The sequence below is a fragment of the Macrotis lagotis genome, chromosome 7 (assembly GCF_037893015.1).
Source record: "Macrotis lagotis isolate mMagLag1 chromosome 7, bilby.v1.9.chrom.fasta, whole genome shotgun sequence".
NCBI classification, from domain to species: Eukaryota; Metazoa; Chordata; class Mammalia; order Peramelemorphia; family Peramelidae; genus Macrotis; species Macrotis lagotis.
Genome location: NC_133664.1, coordinates 20,406,936 through 20,424,471, shown reverse-complemented (window position 1 = coordinate 20,424,471; position 17,536 = coordinate 20,406,936). Strand labels below are relative to the sequence as shown.

The window sequence follows — 17,536 nt, the reverse complement described above, 5'->3', positions numbered from 1 at the left end:
GTGCTGTTGTCCTCAAGTGCTACCTAAATTTTATTATAATACATTTTATACAATTTCATAATAAAATGTCAGTCAGAAGCATAAGTGAAACATGTCATTTTTTCAATACTGATATATTACTGTCAGAATTAGAGGCCTCATTTAATAAAGTGTATATAACCTTTAGGCAAAAAAATCACGGGGGACATGGACATGAGGCCACTTAGGAATGTGGACTCTACAAGGTTTTCCCAAAACAATCTGAAAAGTTCAACCGTCAGGCAACAGTTCTATAACTAGTCAATTTTGTTTTGTTTCTATTCAATTCTGTTTGGCCTTTTTCATTTCTCATCCATTAATAAGCATTTTTTTTCCATTCAGATAACCAATAGCTTCTGAAACTTCTTCCCACTTGAATAGATCTGAGAACAGATATGATAATGCTCAAGACAACCAATGAGAACATCTGAAAATGACACAATAACAACTATTTGGATATTATTATTACTTTTCTCTTTTTGAGGAAAAAACTTGTCTCAACATTTCCAAAGTTGTTCTATTTTAGAACCTGAGGCACTTTTTTCCTGTAAATTTTAAGCCTTGGCTCTAATGTGGTTTTTGCAGTGCTACTAAATCTTCACAGCAATAACGGTGCTGAAATAAATCTAGTTTGTCATTTCTGACACTTATCTAATCCTGCTTTACTCTCTGAAATCCCATACAAGAAGCTACCTACCATGGTAATCAGTAAACAGAAGAAACTCTTATCCCTCCTCCTGATGATGCCTGCCTACTTCCACTGCCTAAAGGAGTTAAGTCCAAGCACTAACCCATTTGCATTAAGAACAGACTCTGGAATATGTACCAAGCTACTTTAATGGACTTACCCAGGGACAGAGACCAAACCCTAGGCTTCATTGGAGAAATAAAATCCCCAATGAGGAAATGCCTTTTACGTTGAGAACCGAAACCAAAGTCAAATGGTCCTCATAAGAGTTTGAAAAGACATTTTTCAGCAACATATATCTAAGAATTATTTGAAACTATAATGTCATCATGAAAAAGTCAATCTTCACATGCATAAACAACTTTGATATTGGAAGAGCATAAACGTTCATACACAAGACAACTACAGAGTGAAAGAAATGGCCCAGGACCACCAAGCTCCCCTGAAGGACCTTCAAGGGTGTCCATGCAAGCTTCACCCCTTCCAAAGTAGTATTGACTGGCCTTTGCAGATCACAATCTCTCTTCTCCAACTCTTTCTTAAAGAAACCTTCACAGGATAAGTAAACAGTGATCAAACACACAGGCCAAAACCAAGTGCCATCATTCAATTCAAACGTTCACCAAGTACCCGGTACACCAGAGCACAGTGTCAAGGTGGAAAAAGCCTCAAGCCTGGCCCATGATGGGACTGGTGGAAGAAACAACTGAGAAGAAATAGAATGGAGGGACCTGAGGGACTGGAACTGGAACGGACCCTGGAGGTCCCAAGAGGGTCAGGGTCAAAGACCCCAGAAGGCAAAGCAGCAACAGTAACAACAACACCACAACAGCGGCGGCAACACAACAGTAACAGCAGCAGCAACAACAACAATACTAACAGCAGCAGCTGTAACACTGACAGCCGGAACTGTGGCAGCAAGGGCAGGCCCATCCAAATTGCTCAGTCCAAGACCCCTGTTCTTTCCACCATTCCCAAGCATGGCACCCTCCCATCAGAAGGGTTCTGGGAAGGTTTCATGAAGACCTCCTACCTGAAACTAGGCCCCCCTGGCAATGGGCAAGTCAAGAGTGGGCCTCTTGGGTCTGGCAGAATGTAGCCTGGGCAAGCACATCCCAAGAAAGAACTGTTACCTTGGGGCAGAGCCCCATGTATTCCCTTCCAGTGCAACCTGACCCCCTCCCCAATTCTCCCAAATCCAGAGATTAGAGGGTATTTCTGAAGCACCAGCCTCAAGTTTTGCTCTCTAACAGTCCCAAGTTCAAGAGTTCAGGCCTCCAGTCTTCTAGAAAGAAGGGGGGGGCAGTTCCTGGGCATGACCAACCTCTTAGGGAGTCAAGAATGATAGCAAAGCCTCCTGGAAAGGGGCTAGACCACAACAGGGGCAATTTTACCCTCCCCCTCCTACCCAGAGATTCTAGGCCTAACAATCACAAATATGTTTACCCTCTGGGTAGTACCTTAAAGGCCTATCGAAGCCTCATCTACACACCCAATACAAAAGCTGAGACAGTGACAACTCCAAAATCACTCACTTCCAAGGGAAGTCTGAGCCAGAGGGAGACACCTTGACCACCTTGAAGGACATAAAGGAAAACAAATCTTTTAGGGGGGGAATTTTGATAAGAGTCTCTTGAGACTCCACCCTGTGGAGCCCCCTTTGGGCTGAGCCTCTAAAACTGCCTCAGGAACAGGGCCAGCCCATCTGCCCTTGCAATTTGTTCTCTTTAGGAGTAGCCAACATCAGTGAGAGGAGGTTAAGAGACATGGACTATATCTTAAATAAATTCTGAAATTTCCCAAAGGCAACTTCAAGAGGGGATAAAATGAACCAACAGGATGTGATTGAGGACAGCCAATTTTGGATTCAATCTGTGGAAATCTCCAGTCTAGGGGTTCGGTTTCATCTCGAATCCAGTGACTAAGAGAAAGTCAGCCTCTAAACCAAGAAGGCCTAGCTGGGTTCAGGTGCTACTCTGGACCCAGACTGGCTGGGTAGGCCTCTTCTAAGACTCTTCCAAGCCCAGTGGAGGTATGCACTTGCAATGGTTAGATTGGGATTTTCCTCCCTAGTCCAGGGAAGTCATGAGTCCAAACCACATCCTAGTTTCTCTCCTTATCATAGTGAATGGCAATAAAAACTATGTCGATTGGAAACCACTCAGGAATTTTATCCTACCAAAGAGACAACAATTTGGACTGCTAAACCTTCCCTTAAAATTCAATCCATGATCACACAGGATTTCAGGTCAGTCTGAAATCCTCATTACTTTGACTAATCTCCTCTATTTGCCATCTTCCTCCATTAGAGTAGGAGCTTCTTCTGGAAAGTAGAGAAGCATCCTGTCTTTCTATCTGTAGCCCTATCCAGAGCATAGCGTAAGTATTCAGATGTCATATACAAGAGAAAAATGAATGCTTAGGAAAAGCATTGAAGGTTCTCCTCACCTCTACTACCTGTGTATTTCAGCATTCATAGCTTTATAAAACCCCATTATAGGGTCAGTGGCTATTTAAGCTGCCATGACCTTTATTTTTCCTCCCTTTCTCAGCCCAACTCTGGGGAAAAGCTATCTATACCTGTCATCTCCACTTTTCTTTCACTCCTATGTCAGCCCTCTGCCATCACTGGACTCAAAGTGCTCTCTCCTCCATGCTATCAATAATATCTGATGGTCAGGCCCAAGTGGTGACCTCCTCTCAGTCCTCATTCATCTCACACTATCTGCCGTCTCGGAATCCTCTTAGAGATGACTTCCACCCTGCCTTCCCCTGTCATCACTGCCACCCCTTCCAGTTGTGCCCGGCTCTGGCTTGGTGTGCCTCTATCTTTCACCTGCCATCGATTGCCATGAATTTGAGGACCATGTCTAGCAGATGCCTTACACATGGCTAGTCAGCCCAACACTCTCCTCTGGGCTTCAGTTTGGCATCACCTACTGCTAACTGGACACAGGTGTCCCAGAGACACCTCAAATTCACTATGTCTCAAGCAGGACTCTTCCCAAACCTTCCTTTTTTCAAGCAGCACCCTGTAGCTTCCAAAATAAGTGGAATTGGGAGGTGTTCAATAAAAATAATAGAAACCCTCTAGGATGGAGATACCCCCGAGGTCCCTTTGATGCTCGAGGTGTTACCACCCCAAGAACATGAGATTTGAGGTCCAATGGGCTGGATTCCAATCCTGATCTGAGTTACCTCAGCAAGTTGCTGAATCTCTCCAAGCCTATTTCCCTAAATACAAAATGAAGGACTTTTAATCCTAGGAATCCAAAAATATCAAAACAGACATTTTACAAATATCATCTCATTTGACCCCTATAATAACCTTGGAAGCTAAGTGTCATTATTACCCCTTTTTTACAATTGAGGAAACAGAGGCAAATGGGTAAAATGACTTCCCTAAAATCACCCAGCTAGGAAGTGTCTGGGGCCAAATTTAAACTCAGATCTTCCTAATTCCAGGCCTGATGCTCTACTAACTGCTCCACCTAACTGGTGAGATCACAGTCCAACATCCTCATTATTCCAAGGAAAGTAAAGACCTGAGAGGTGAAATCATTTGTCCAAGGTAGGATCTGAACTCCAGCCCATTGCCAGATTGGGTCCTAGCAGTGGGTCATCTTTGAGGAAGAGTATGAGCAACAGGGCTTTGGGAAGAACCACATCTGCGCAGCCTGGTCTCCAGGTGATGATTCTCTAGCTTGATGCCCCAAGAAGAAGCTACACACCTGCCCCCAGTGTACCTCTACTTTTGACTCTTTTGGCTCTGCCAATGACTGTGATGGAGGGGCAAGGAAGAGTCTAAGAGTCACTGAGCCCTCATCCCTTAAACAAACTTTACTTGTTCTCTCAATTTTAAAATCATTTAAAAAAATAAAGAAGTGTTTTTTGATTCAAGAAGGTAATGCAAACTATCCTACACTTACTCCATTTCAATTCCAGGTGCAGGTAATCATTCAGTTGTAGTGTCTGCACAGGGAAGGGATGGATGATTATACTCAATCGGTTTTTCATCTAAATTCAGATCACAGACTAGACCAAGGTGGGACAAACTACTGCCCAAAGGTCCACTCTGGATCCCAGTCACAAATTAATAATGGCTTTTTACACTTCTAAGTACAACAAAACTTTATTTCAAAATGTACAAACCATTCCTTAGCTCATTTGCTTTACTATCTTCACTCCCATGTTTTTTCCTCAGTGGATGATTAGGTCAAAGTGTTGTGCCTTTTTGGTTTTTATTACAAAGCAATGGAGCTAAGTGACTGCCCAAGGCCACACAGCTAGGTAATTATTAGGTGTCATTGGCTGGATTTGAACTTAGGTCCTCCTGACTCCAGGGCCAGTGCTCTACCCACTACGCCACCTAGCTGCCCCCATTACATCAATATGGATGTAATTCAAAAGGCTCTTCAATATTTGGGGGCTGCCTCTGACCAAACAGGAGCAAATATCACCACTCTGTGATGGGACCAACACCTTTGGCAAGCATAAGGCTACCTGTTTTCACTCGATATTAACAATCAGAGGATCACTGAATTTTTAAGGAATTATATCTAGTTGGAAGGAAAGTTACCTCTCCCTGAAATAAAGACCTCTCTTCTCAAGATCAGTATTCCCCTCCAGTAGAGCTATGAGGTTTCGAAACTTGTAATCCTCCGAACTTTGGAAAATCAAAACTGAGGGTGACCCAAAGAACAACAGAGAATGGGACATAGACTGCAGCATCTTCTGATGCTGAACTCAAGTCCCAAAGAGATCATCACAGAAATGTGTAATTGGAAGAGAAGATGATCAGTGGTCCACCACAGACCACCTACATGCTGTACTGGCCCCTCAGAAGTTCTGGAGTCCAAAAGTCAAGGCTTCAACCTGCCAGGTAAACCTAGTGGACAGATCAGGAAGCATGGTCAAAGAAGGCAGAAAGAGGTTGTTGAGATCAGCAGTGACCACTGCACCATCAATGCGGGGCTCCTGGGGCCTTCTTCATTTATACTCCTTGTCCAGCGACTAAGTGTGCACACCACTGCAAAGACCAGACAATAGAAATCTATAAAGAATGGAGGAGCCCATTAGGCTGAGGGGGAGGGGGAATTTCTGTGGCAGAGTTACATAAAGACAAGGAGAAGAATTTTACCACTGGTAGAACTGCAGGTCGCTTCATCTCATCAATCAATGGGATGACTTGACAACTAGTCCTATTTCCATGATTCTTAGAGGAGTTCACAATATACTTTCTGTGAAGTAGGTTATGGAACAATTATCATTGTTCCCCTTTTACAGACATGGAAACTTGCAGCTTTGGAGGTCCCACAACTGGGACTCAAAGGGCCAATTAAATTTCTTTCTACTCTAACCCTCAATTTCTATGTCTTCTATTGTATAGAATCTTTTGGAATTTTAAGAAGTCTTTTAGAACAAATGAATCCTTCTCTGGTCCCTCGATAAGTATGAAAAGTTAGTTTTGTTTTTCCTATTAAAAGGAAATTCCTCCATGGAGAAATTTCCAGTAGTCAAGAGCCTAGGTTCCCTGATCTGTGACTCACTTGAGCATGGTGGTGTCTTTGTCACAGGACTTTCTAGAGTCCTGATCAAATTGAACATCCCCTACTGCAACCCTCTTGGAAACCCCATCAGAGAAGGTGCTCGAGGGAGTTTGGGTTGACAGTTCTTGATGACCTTCCATCGACTGGGTACCATCCAAGCTTCCCTGTCTTAAAAGCTCACCAACCACACCTTTCCTTTGATAATACATCCTAGAACTCTGCCAGGAATTCCAGTGCAAATCACCGGCCTACCACCTGAGCAAGAACAGTTTGTTACTGTTCCAAAATGCTAATTTTAAAAAAGTGAATGCAATCACAAAGCATTAAAATGAACCCAAAACACAGTAAGGTAATGGACAATTCAATCACCCTATTCTAGGGAGGAGAAACTGAGGTCTCCTGGTTGTGTAAGTTGCCTCAGTGGTCATATCTGGGACTGTGATTTCATAAACAAAAGTAAAACCTGACCACTATTTAGATAAGACTCCCTCCTCCCCCAAAGAAAGGTCAATCGTCTTTTAATGATAACTGCATAGGTTGGAAAGGCAATAAATAGTCGAGGATCGTGCCAAACAATCCAGGAAGCAGACATTCAGCAGTCACACCTGGGACTTCCCTGATCCCGGGAACTCCGGGAAGGGCAAGCTCCCTCCTGCTTGGCAGGGCCACCCAGGGGCCCAACTGGAACCCGGGTCTTGCCGGTTCGTTTCGGTAGCGGCTAAGCAGGCCTTACTTTCTGGATTAAAGATCTGAATAACATGTACCCCGGAGCCCCGAAGTGCCCGGTTGCCCTCCAGTCTAGGCACCCCAAACGCCTTCAGGCACAGGTGTCAGGGCGGCTCTCACAAACTGCACCTTTCCCTTCCCCAGACACGAAAGACCGAGGCTCTTGGGGAGGACGGGGAGCCGCCTGCAGCCCCCTCTAAGCGTGCAGGGGCTCGAGGCCTGCTGCTTTGCTTTTCAGACTGTCTGGGCTAAATACGCTTCTTCCTGGCTGCCCACCAAAATACTAAGGAAGAAGCTGACGAAAAGTCTCTACATGCCCTCACCTGTTTTTAATTCCTAAAATGCTAAACCATGAAAACAACTGAAATAAGAATGCTTTTTTGGACTTCGGGCTGTTTAAGGAGCTCTTTAAGATGACAACAGGCTCCTACGCGGGGGGAAGGCGTCTCGGCGGTGCCAGCGAGTGCCCAGGCAGCTGGGGGCACTCAGCACGACTGCCGATAGCGAAGCCCCTTTTCCCGATTACTTTCACTTTTAGTTGCTCTTTGTTTGGGTGGGAAGCCGGGCAGGCACCTGCCGCGGCCCGGGCTGGGTGTGCAGGGCTGGCACGAGGCGCCCCCGCGGCGCTGCCCGCTCCGCGGCCCGGGCCTGGCGCCCGCACCCCAGGCTGGCCGGCCGCGGCCGCGGAGCCGGGCGCCCGGAGGGAAAGAGGGGGCGCGGGGCGCGGGGGGCCCAGCCTGGGGGCGGGGCCGCGGCCGCTCCGCTGGTGACCTTGGCAGTGGCCCCGGGCGCGCACACCTGGGCGGGGGGCCGCTGCGCCCCGCGGGGGTCGGGCCGCCGGGCGCCCACTCGGGGGGCCCACAAACTTGCTTCCGCCGCCCAAGTTCGGAGGCGCCCCCCGCGGCCCGGCCGGGGCGGCCTCGCGGGCGGCGGGGCTCCGGGGCTCCGGGCCCGGGGCGCCCCGGCTCCTCCCTGCGGCGGGCGCGGCCCCCGGGGGCGCGGGGGGCTCCGCAGTGCCGCCGCCTCCCCGGGCCTCGGCCGCGGGGCGCCGTGCGGGGGGCCCCCGCGGCGGGGTGCGGCGGCCGCGCTCCGGGCCCGGGTTCGAGGCTCGGGCCCGCTCGCCGCCCGCCCGGCCGGGCCGCCCCGGGGGTGGGGGTGGGGTGCGCCCGCGCCCCCCCGGCCCGCGCCCCCCGGCCCTTACCTGTCCCGGCGCCCGCGGCGGCTCCAACGGCCCCGACGCCCCGATGCCCGCGCGCCCCGCGCCCGGCCCGAGCAGAGCACTGAGCAGCCGGACGGCCGCGGGAGGGGCCGGGAGCGGGCCGGGGCGGGGGCAGGGCGGGAGCGGGCCGGGGGAGGGGCGCGCGCCGCGGCGCCAGGCGCCTGCGCCGGCCGGCGCGTCAGCGTGACGTCAGCGGGGGGCGGGGCGCCGGGGCGGGGGAGGGCGGGAGGGGGAGGGCGGGGGCGCCGGGGCGGGGCGGGGCCGGAGGAAGGAGAGGAGGGCGGGGGAGGGCCGGGGAGGGCGGGGGCGTTGGGGAGGGGCGGGGCGGGGCCGGAGGAAGGAGAGGAGGGCGGGGGAGGGTGGGAGGGGGAGGGCGGGGGCGCCGGGGCGGGGCGGGGGAGGGCGCTGGGGAGAAGGGGCGGGGCCGAGGGAAGGAGGGAGAGGGAGGGCGGGGGCTCCGGGGAGGGGCGGGGCCGGGGGAAGGAGAGGAGGGCGGGGGAGGGCGGGAGCGCCTGGGAAGGGGCGGGGCCGGAGGAGGGAGGGGGCGGAGCCGGAGGGGGAGGGAGGGGGAGGGAGGGGGCGGGGCTGGAGGAGCGACCCCCCCCTCGGCTTCTCCCGGCTTTCCAGCTTGGGCAGCGGCGCAGCCCCTCCCCCCTCGCTCCCCCTCCCCTCCCCTCCTCTTCCCTCCCCCCACCCTTCCCCCTCCCCCTCCCTTCTCTTAGATTTTGTTTGCAAAAACCCCAGGGGTTTAGAGCGCTATGGGGGAGGGGCGCCCCAAGGCCCCCGGGGGCCGGCGTGCCCAGGCCCTGCCAGGCTGGCAGTGGCAGCTTGTCCAAGGCAGAGCTGGCAGCCCCCTGATGAAGAAGGTCCTGGGCAGAGAGGGCAGCTCCCCGGGCATCGGGTTTCTTCCCCACCCCACAGAGCCCAGGGCACCCAGCCACCCCTCAAGGCCTTAGGAACTTAAAAGTGAGCCGGGGCCAGCTAGCCAAGATGCAGAGAGGCAGCAGGTCCGGCCCCGGGCTTGCCCCCCGGCTCCTGGATTCCTTAGGGTAGGCCCAGACCATCAACCCCATGGGTGCCCAGGTCTCAGACTGGCAAAGCGGGAGGACCCAGGAGCTGGCCCAGAACTGAAGAGGAGGAAGGGTGTGGATGTGCATTTAAAAAAAGAGCACCCTGATCTGCAGACTTTCAAAGTATTCCTTGATACAAAGACCCAGCCTACCTCTGAGAACTCCATGACTCAAAATGGGCAGACAATGGAGAGACAAAGGGTGCCATGTGGACCCACAGGGCAGCTAGATGCCCAGGGGGTGTAGCGCCCACCCTAAAGTCAGGAGCACTTGAGTTCAGATCCAGCCTCCTAACTGTGTGACCTTGGGCAAGTCACTCAACCCAGACCGCCTGGCATCCAGGCCCATCTCCGGTCACCCTGATTCCGCCGGACCCCGATGCCTCTGGGGTGAGTGAGCCCCCCTCACTCAAATCCAGTTCAGATGCTTGTCATGGCATCACCTCCCCAGGGGTGTGGTCTTCTTCCAGAAGGAAGAACAAAACTCATCATCAATGATAATGCAAAAAAGATAAATTCTAATTTAGCCCAGGGCTTAAGCAATATTAACTGATGGACCTGACTGAGGAAACATGCCTCCTGCTTCTACACAGAGAATCCTGATAACATGGGAGATGATTCAACAAATTGAGCAGCTGCCTTGGAGTCAGGAGGATCTGAGTTCAAACACAGCCTCAGACCCTCGATGCTAAGTATAACCTGGAACAAATTACTTAACCCCATTGCCCCCTCCTCCAAAAAAAAGGTGTTTTCAATAATTGGTAAAGGATCAAACTGTAATAAAGCACCCACTGCTGCTGGGCTGGAGATTGGCTATTTTTATATAAGAAGATTCAATTCTTTAGAAAGGAAGCAATCTATAAACAGATAAATGAATGCAGATATGCACCAAATCCGTGTGGGGAAGAATTGGACCTAGAGGGGCCAGATTAGGAGCAACAATGATCCGATAGGCTTGTGCAGGAGGTGGTACCCCAGCAGAGCTCAGAAGGGAGATAGGGATGTAAGAGGTGGAGATAAGGAGGGAGAGCATTGCTATTGGGAAGGTCACACTATGCAAAGACAGTAAAGTCTGGGGGAAATCCTTAGGCCTGTCTGACTGGTGTTGAGACTGTTGACTTTACATAAAGCTTTCTACCTCTGTTTGGTTCAGAAGTGCAGGGTGTGGGTAGCCGTAACAGTATTTACATCAAGATAATAAAAATAAAAATCAATAATAAAATTTTTTTTAAAGTTATGATCAGGACATAGAGGATTGGCCAAGGAAGTGGCATGGTCAGGAAGCAAGAGTAGAGACCAAAAGGAGGCTTGCACAGGATCTGTGGGGCCAGCCTCAGGGTGCAGCACCAGAAGCCAGGAAATTAGGCCTCTAGCCAGTGGAGTACATTCTCTAGGGTGGAGGAGTGTAGACAAGAATCCAGAGAAAGATGAAAAGAGCCCTAGTTCTGAGGTCCTGAGTTAAAATCCTGATTCAGACCCTTAGAATTAGGGTTGAATCCTCCCCATGGGACTGTTACTCTGTGCCTCAGTTTCCCTAAAAGTGAGGTGTTTGGATCAGAAGGCCTCCAAGGGCCTTCCAGCTCTAGAGATAGGTCCCTGGGGGCCGGTTTTACATTGAACATCCTCCTATGGATGAGGTCACTGTCATCCCTGAGGGATGTAGCCAACAGTCATTGGCCAGTCTGCTTGTTAAGGTCAGAGACCATCCATCAGCATGTATAAATCTCCAGACCTCCAGCTTAGGGAGGGGCAGAGATGATGAAGACATAAGAGAGCTGGATGGGAGTCTGGGCTGATGCAGCACCCTTTGAATCTGGGGTTACCATGCATAGCCTTCTATTAAAGAGAGACTCACTATAACCTTGGGCATGCCTTGAGGCATCCGAAGCAACAGACTCTTTAAAGATCATCAGGACTAAGTTGGTTCAGTGCCTGGCCCTCTCCACTGCAGTGTTGGACTTAAGCCACATCACTGATTCAACCACTCTTAGTGGTAGGTCACCAAAGAGATCCTCCCATCCCAGAAATTCGAAGGCTGACCCTCTCAGCATTAATAAGACTCCTAACTTTGTTTTGAGAATCAGTCAGCTCTAGATTGCTAGGCATCTACTAAAGACCCTATCTTCGCCCAACTAGGTGGCACAGTGGATAGAGTACTGGCCCTGGAGTCAGGAGGACCTGAGTTCAAATGTAACCTCAGATACGTAATACTTAGCTGTGTGACTTGGCCGAGTCACTTAACCCCATTGCCTTGCAAAAACAGAAACAAAAACAAAGAAAAAATGCCAAACATATAGACCCTTTCTTCGTCCCCATCTGGGGAAGGATCATGGCAAGGAACCAACCTTCCAACTAACTGGGGAAGGGGAGGGAAACAATGGCCCTAATCATATCTCCTCAGAGAATCTCTACGCAGCTTCCCTTCACCCTGGAGGGGAGAGGTTGTAATCCTTGAATGGAACTTTAACCAGAGAAAACAATAGGGCTGGAGTTCAACCTTCTCTTCTCCTAAAGAAAGTAGACCTAGAAACTTCTGAAACAGAGATGTTTCTATAGTGGAATAAAGTTCCTAATAAATTCAAAGAATCAAGGGTATATGGGTGATTTGGGGTAACAGAGAACCAGTTTAGGTAAAAAATAAAGTTTCTACTTACCTACCAGGAGAAATAGTATACTGGCTCATGGAGTAACTCATGTAACCATCCCTAATACGCATTCATGTAAAAGGCCATTGGCTAGAATGTGTCCCACTTGCTGTTTCCTTAAATGTAGTAGTGTAATCTGCCTGGTGTCTCGGTAATATTTTAAAATATTTGGTAACAGATTCATATATATTATTACTCAAGTTTGATTCAAACCAACACATTGCATATGTAATGAACTGAAGGTTCATCAGACTGAAGGGAAGGGAAAGGAGGAGAGGGGGAGGGCATTCTGCAGGATCAAAATCAGTTCCTTTTATGGAACTTTAAACAACTTGGATTAGATATCCATCATTAAACAAAGTGACAAGATGGAAAAAAATCAGGAGATTGAGTTTGTGAAACGCCGTCAAGACCCAAAATGTACCTAGGTCCATGGAAGAATTATACCATAAAAGGCAGAGCAATTAGATTTGGAATCTAGAACTGAGTTCAAATCCCACCTCAGACACTGAGGCATAACATGGCATAAGACAGAAGCTACTGGGCAAGTCTGAACTAGTCATTTCTCTGTGTTTCTCAGTTTTCTTGACTATAAAATGGAAATGGTATCTATATCCCAGCATTGTTGAGAGGATCAGATGCGATAATATGTAAAGTACATGGGGAACCTCAAAGTCTTAAATGTCAGCTGCTAATATTGCTGTAACATGCTTCAAGGAAATGGTACCCTCAGAAAGAGGATGGGAAGTCATCTTGGGAAGCACCTGGCGATATTCTTTTAATGCAGTTTCCCTTTTACACATTTAATCAATAAGAATCATGTTTCATTTCATGACGTATATCTCAGTAGCACCAAAGTAAAACTTCAAAGAAACCATGACAGTCAGAGCTATAAAATGGGTTTGGAGAATATACCTTTGACCAGCCCTGAGCATGGTGTCTGGTATACAGTAGGCACTCAATAAGTGCTTCTTAATTTAAATTCTACATTTAGCAGTTAATTAGTATCTACAACTCTTTGACTAAGAGTACCTACTTGAGCAATATAAATTTCCTTGATTTCAACTTGACAGATTCATCAAGCACTTACCAACCTCCTACTGTATACAAAGTGTTTTTCTTTACTCACATATGGAAATCGTAGGTATAGAGCTATGCCCCCTAGACAGAGGCTTTTCATCTGGGAGCTATAACCTTGTTTGCTTAATATTTTGATCGCCATATTTCAATATAATTGATTTCCTTTGTAATACTTTGTATTTTAGTTTAAACATTTTAAAACATAATTTTGAGATGGGGTTCATGGGTTTTACCAGACTGGGTCCAAGGGGTCCAGGACATGGAAAAGATGAAGACCCTCTTCTCTTGAGAGGGAATAAAGGAAAGAGACAGTTCTGATATCTGTTAGTAGAGAAGAGAGCCAACTATGGAAGAAAAATTCAACCCACAAGGGCCATTGTTCCCTCCCTCTTAAAGCAGAGGATGGGAATTTCTCTCTCCCTCCCTCTCCACCCCCCTCACTGGCCTTATAGCTACTTAAAGCAAAGTTACTCACAGGGAGCTCCCTACAGGGAGTAGGCCAAGTAGCCAAAACAGAAATATTCAGAAATTACAAATACTAGGAGCAGAGAGGAGAACCAGGTTGAACCATGGAGAATTGAGCCACACAGAGGAAAAGACAAGGAACCCGGCTGGGTAGCTTGTCCAGTAGAGCCCCTGGACATAAGTGGAAGAACATGAGGAACTGAAGAGAAAAGACATCAGAAAACTGCAGTGCCTTGCCCACATCTGAGGAGGGAAAGACAAGGCAAATACCAAGTATTTAGAGAACATATATAGTCTCAGGCATGATGAAACCCTGGGTAAATCAATTAACCTCTGCCTGGCTCAGTTTCTTCAACTATAAACATTTGCCTACAGAGATGTTCATTATCAACTGTAAGCCAGAGGACCAATGTAATTTAGACTTTGTGCAGGATATTTTCCATGACAATAGTAAAGACCTTGGGGGAGGATGTCTATGTCTCCCAGCTTTATGCTTCCTTCAATGGTCATTGACAAAAAGGTTATTTTGGGGTTTCATCTATCAAGAAATTTATGAGTTTTTTAGAAATGAGGGAGACATCTTGTTAAAGGAGAGCTTTCAAGGCTAAAGTTTTGTTCTATTGATTCAAATCCTTTAGAAAAATAATAGAGATCTCAGTAAGTGTTTGTTAGATTTGCTTTGGCCCCATGAATAATAGCTGATGTTGGATTCTGGAAATCTTAATTAAGGACACATGACTTTTGAATACTTCACGGATTCATAGTATCATCAAAGTAGGCAGTCCTTTCACTGACAAGGAACATAGCCCTTCTATACCTTAGCAGAAGATTTTTGATAGATGTTAACTCTGAAAATTCAACACCCTGTGGCCAACCTGGTGATGAGCCTGTCTGACTTAGCTAGGTTGGCTCTTTGGTCTAGCCCATCCTCAACATCTCCCTTGCTCTGAAGAACTTGCCAGAGCCTTTGGCATAGCCTCCTAGAAGTCAAAGTCATCTCTACACTGTGATGGGAAATATGACTTTTATCTGGAGGAAAAACCTGATAAATAGAAGATACATAAAATAAATTTATATTTATATGCATATATATGTATTTATATATGCACATATACATACATATACATATATATACATATATATATATATGCAATGGCCCTAATCATATCTCCCCAGAGAATCTCTACCCAGCTCCCCTTCACCTTCAATGCAAGAGGTTGTAATCCTTGAATGTAACTTTAACCAGAGAAAACAATAGGGCAGGAGTTCAACCTTCTCTTCTCCTAAAGAAAGTAGACCTAGAGACTTCCAAAATAGAGATGTTTCTACTGTGGAATAAAGTCCTAATAAATTCAAGGAATCAAGGGTATGGCTATCCCTAGGGCAGGGGAGGAGAAAAAGAGGAAGAAAAAAGGAAAAAAGTAATTTGTGTGATAGCTTTATTATATATTTTAAAGGAATAGTAAGTTGTACATAATAGATTTGCAGTTTCTTGAGCAATTATCTTTTTTATTATACTCTTATGGAAATGCTTGTTTTTTTCCACAAAATAAGTAAAAATTAAAAAGACTTATGAAGGATTCACACTAATAAAAAAAATGTGAATAAGAAGAAGGAAAGGGAAGAACCATTCTACCCCAAGCACTAACTTTAAAAAAAAATAATTTAATTCTTTCAATTACATACAAAAATAGTTTTTGACATTCATCTTTTTGTTGAATTTTTAGTTTCACATTTTTCTACCTCTCTCCCTTCTTACCTCCTCCCCATGACAGTAATATAGATTATATAATCATGTTTAACATTTCCATATTAGTCATTTTTGAAAGAAAAATCACAACTAAAGGGGTAAAGAAACCATGAGAAAGAAAAAACATAAGTTTTGGTCTGCATTCAGATTCCATAGATTTTTTTCCCCCCTCTGGATGTGGATGGCATGTTCCATCACAAATCTTTTACAATTATCCTTGATCACTGAACTTCTGAGGGGAGCTGAGTCCATTATATTTGATCCGTAGTTGTACAATGTTCTCCAGGTTCTGTGTACTTCACTCAGTGTCAGTTGAAGTAAATTTTTTCAGGTTTTTCTGATGTCTACCTACTCATGCTTTCTTAAGAGAAATCTTCATCATCACATTCAAGTGAATTGGATTTGAGAAAGGGGGTAGACCTCCAGCCAAGATGGTGGAGAGAAGACAGGCACACTGCTAAAGCTCTCCTGATCTTTCCTCATATAGACTATGAAACAACCTCTTAATAGAAATCCGATCTACAACATCCAGAAAGAAAAGCCAGGAGAAGAACATCCACCTCAGGATCTGTCTTCCGCAATCATGGGTGAGTCTGGGTACAGAGGGCTGACTCTGCCAGGAGCATGGACTGGTAAGAGCCTGGGAGCCTGGATCAGCCTCAGATTAGCCTGATTAGTGCCAGGGCAGGAGCCCAGGAGCCTGAGGGCCTGAAAACTGGACTGGCTTGATCAGTGTTGAGGCTAGAGCCTGGTTGGCCATGGGAGTGTGGGCCAATTAGGAAGCAGAGGCATTGGTGTTGGTACTGACCATCTGGAGCTTGCTTGCTGGCAGGGTTGGAGGGAGAGTTCTGGTGTGGGAGACCTGCAGACATCATCCCTGGCTCCTCTGGTCAGGAGAAACTCAGAGCCCAATCCTGCACTTCAGCTGAAGCCTCTTCCCAGAACAAACACAATCACAGCCCACCTTCTGCCCCAGGCTAAGGCAGAGCAGCAGAACCACCTCAGTTGACAATAGGGATGACCCCACCCCAGGGTAGAGGCCACCACTGATCAAAGATAAAAGTATTCAACAGCTTCAACCACTCCTCCAGGCCAAGGGAGAGGGCCTCAATCAAGGTCACAGACACTCCAGCAGAAGCAACCACCGCCCCCTACTGGCCAGCTGGAGATATTACACTCAGTGAGTAAAGCCTCTTAGGGATCCCAACACCAAACTTCAGTAAACCCGCTTCTCCCCAGCACAAGGTCTTAGGATAATGAAGAAAGGTCAGCACAAAGGAGGGTCCATAGAAAAATTCTTGGAAGGAAAAGACACTAATTCAGAGAGACCTAGAACCTCTGAGGAGAATATGACCTGCTCTCCTGCACAGAAAGACTTCCTTGAAAAAATAAGGAAGGAGTTTAAAAATCAATTGGACAATTTGGGAGAGAAAATTAACACCTTGCAACAAGAAAACAATTCTCTCAAAACCTCAACTGGTCAAATGGAAAACTTACAAAAATAGAATTGGCCAATTGGAAAAGGAGTTACAAAAGGTAAATGAAGAAAATTCTCTCTAAAAAAAAGAATGGAGTCTGTGGAAACTAATGACTTCATGAGACAGCAAGAGTCTGTTGAACAAAACCAAAAAATTGAAAAAATAGAAGAAAATATAAAATACCTCATCAGCAAAACCACTGACCTTGAGAATAGATCAAGAAGGGACAAACTGAGAGTTATAGGTCTTCCTGAAAGCATTGAAGAAAAAAAAAGCCTGGACTTAATATTACAGGATTTGGTGATGGAAAATTGCCCTGATATCATGGAACCAGAGGGCAAAATAGTTATTGAAAGAATACATCAATCCCCTCTGGAAAGAAATCCTAAAATGAAAACACCAAGGAATGTTGTGGCCAAATTCCAGAACCATCAGATTAAAGAGAAAATCTGCATCAGCCAGAAAGAAACAATTTAAATACCAAGGAGCCACAGTAAGGATTACATAGGACCTGGCTGCATCAACATTAAGGGATGGAAGGGTCTGGAATGAAATATTCCAAAGAGCAAGGCAACTTAGAATGCAGCCAAGAATCCACTATCCAGCAAAACTAAGCCTTCTCTTCCAGGGGAAAAGATGGTCATTTAATGAAATAGGAGACTTCCAACAATTCCTGATGAAAAGACCAGAGCTAAATAGAAAATTTGGACCTCAAACAGGAGGTTCAAGAGACACATGAAAAGGTAAAAAAAAAAGGGGGGGGTAAAAGAGGAAAAAGAACTGCTATCCAATAAGATGAAACTGTCTATATCCTAGCATGGGAAAAAGATTCTCATAACTCTTGAGAAT

General features: G+C 46.8%; 1 protein-coding gene across 1 annotated transcript in view; it reads right to left on the bottom strand.

The window, feature by feature from the left end:
- The window catches only part of SNRK (SNF related kinase), a 54,279-nt gene extending 45,988 nt beyond the window's left edge, over positions 1–8,291 (bottom strand). The window contains exon 1 of the mRNA XM_074195590.1: positions 8,183–8,291. The gene's annotated coding sequence lies outside the window, so the exon portion shown is untranslated. The remainder of the gene's footprint in view (positions 1–8,182) is intronic.
- Between the last annotated feature and the right edge of the window lie 9,245 nt (positions 8,292–17,536).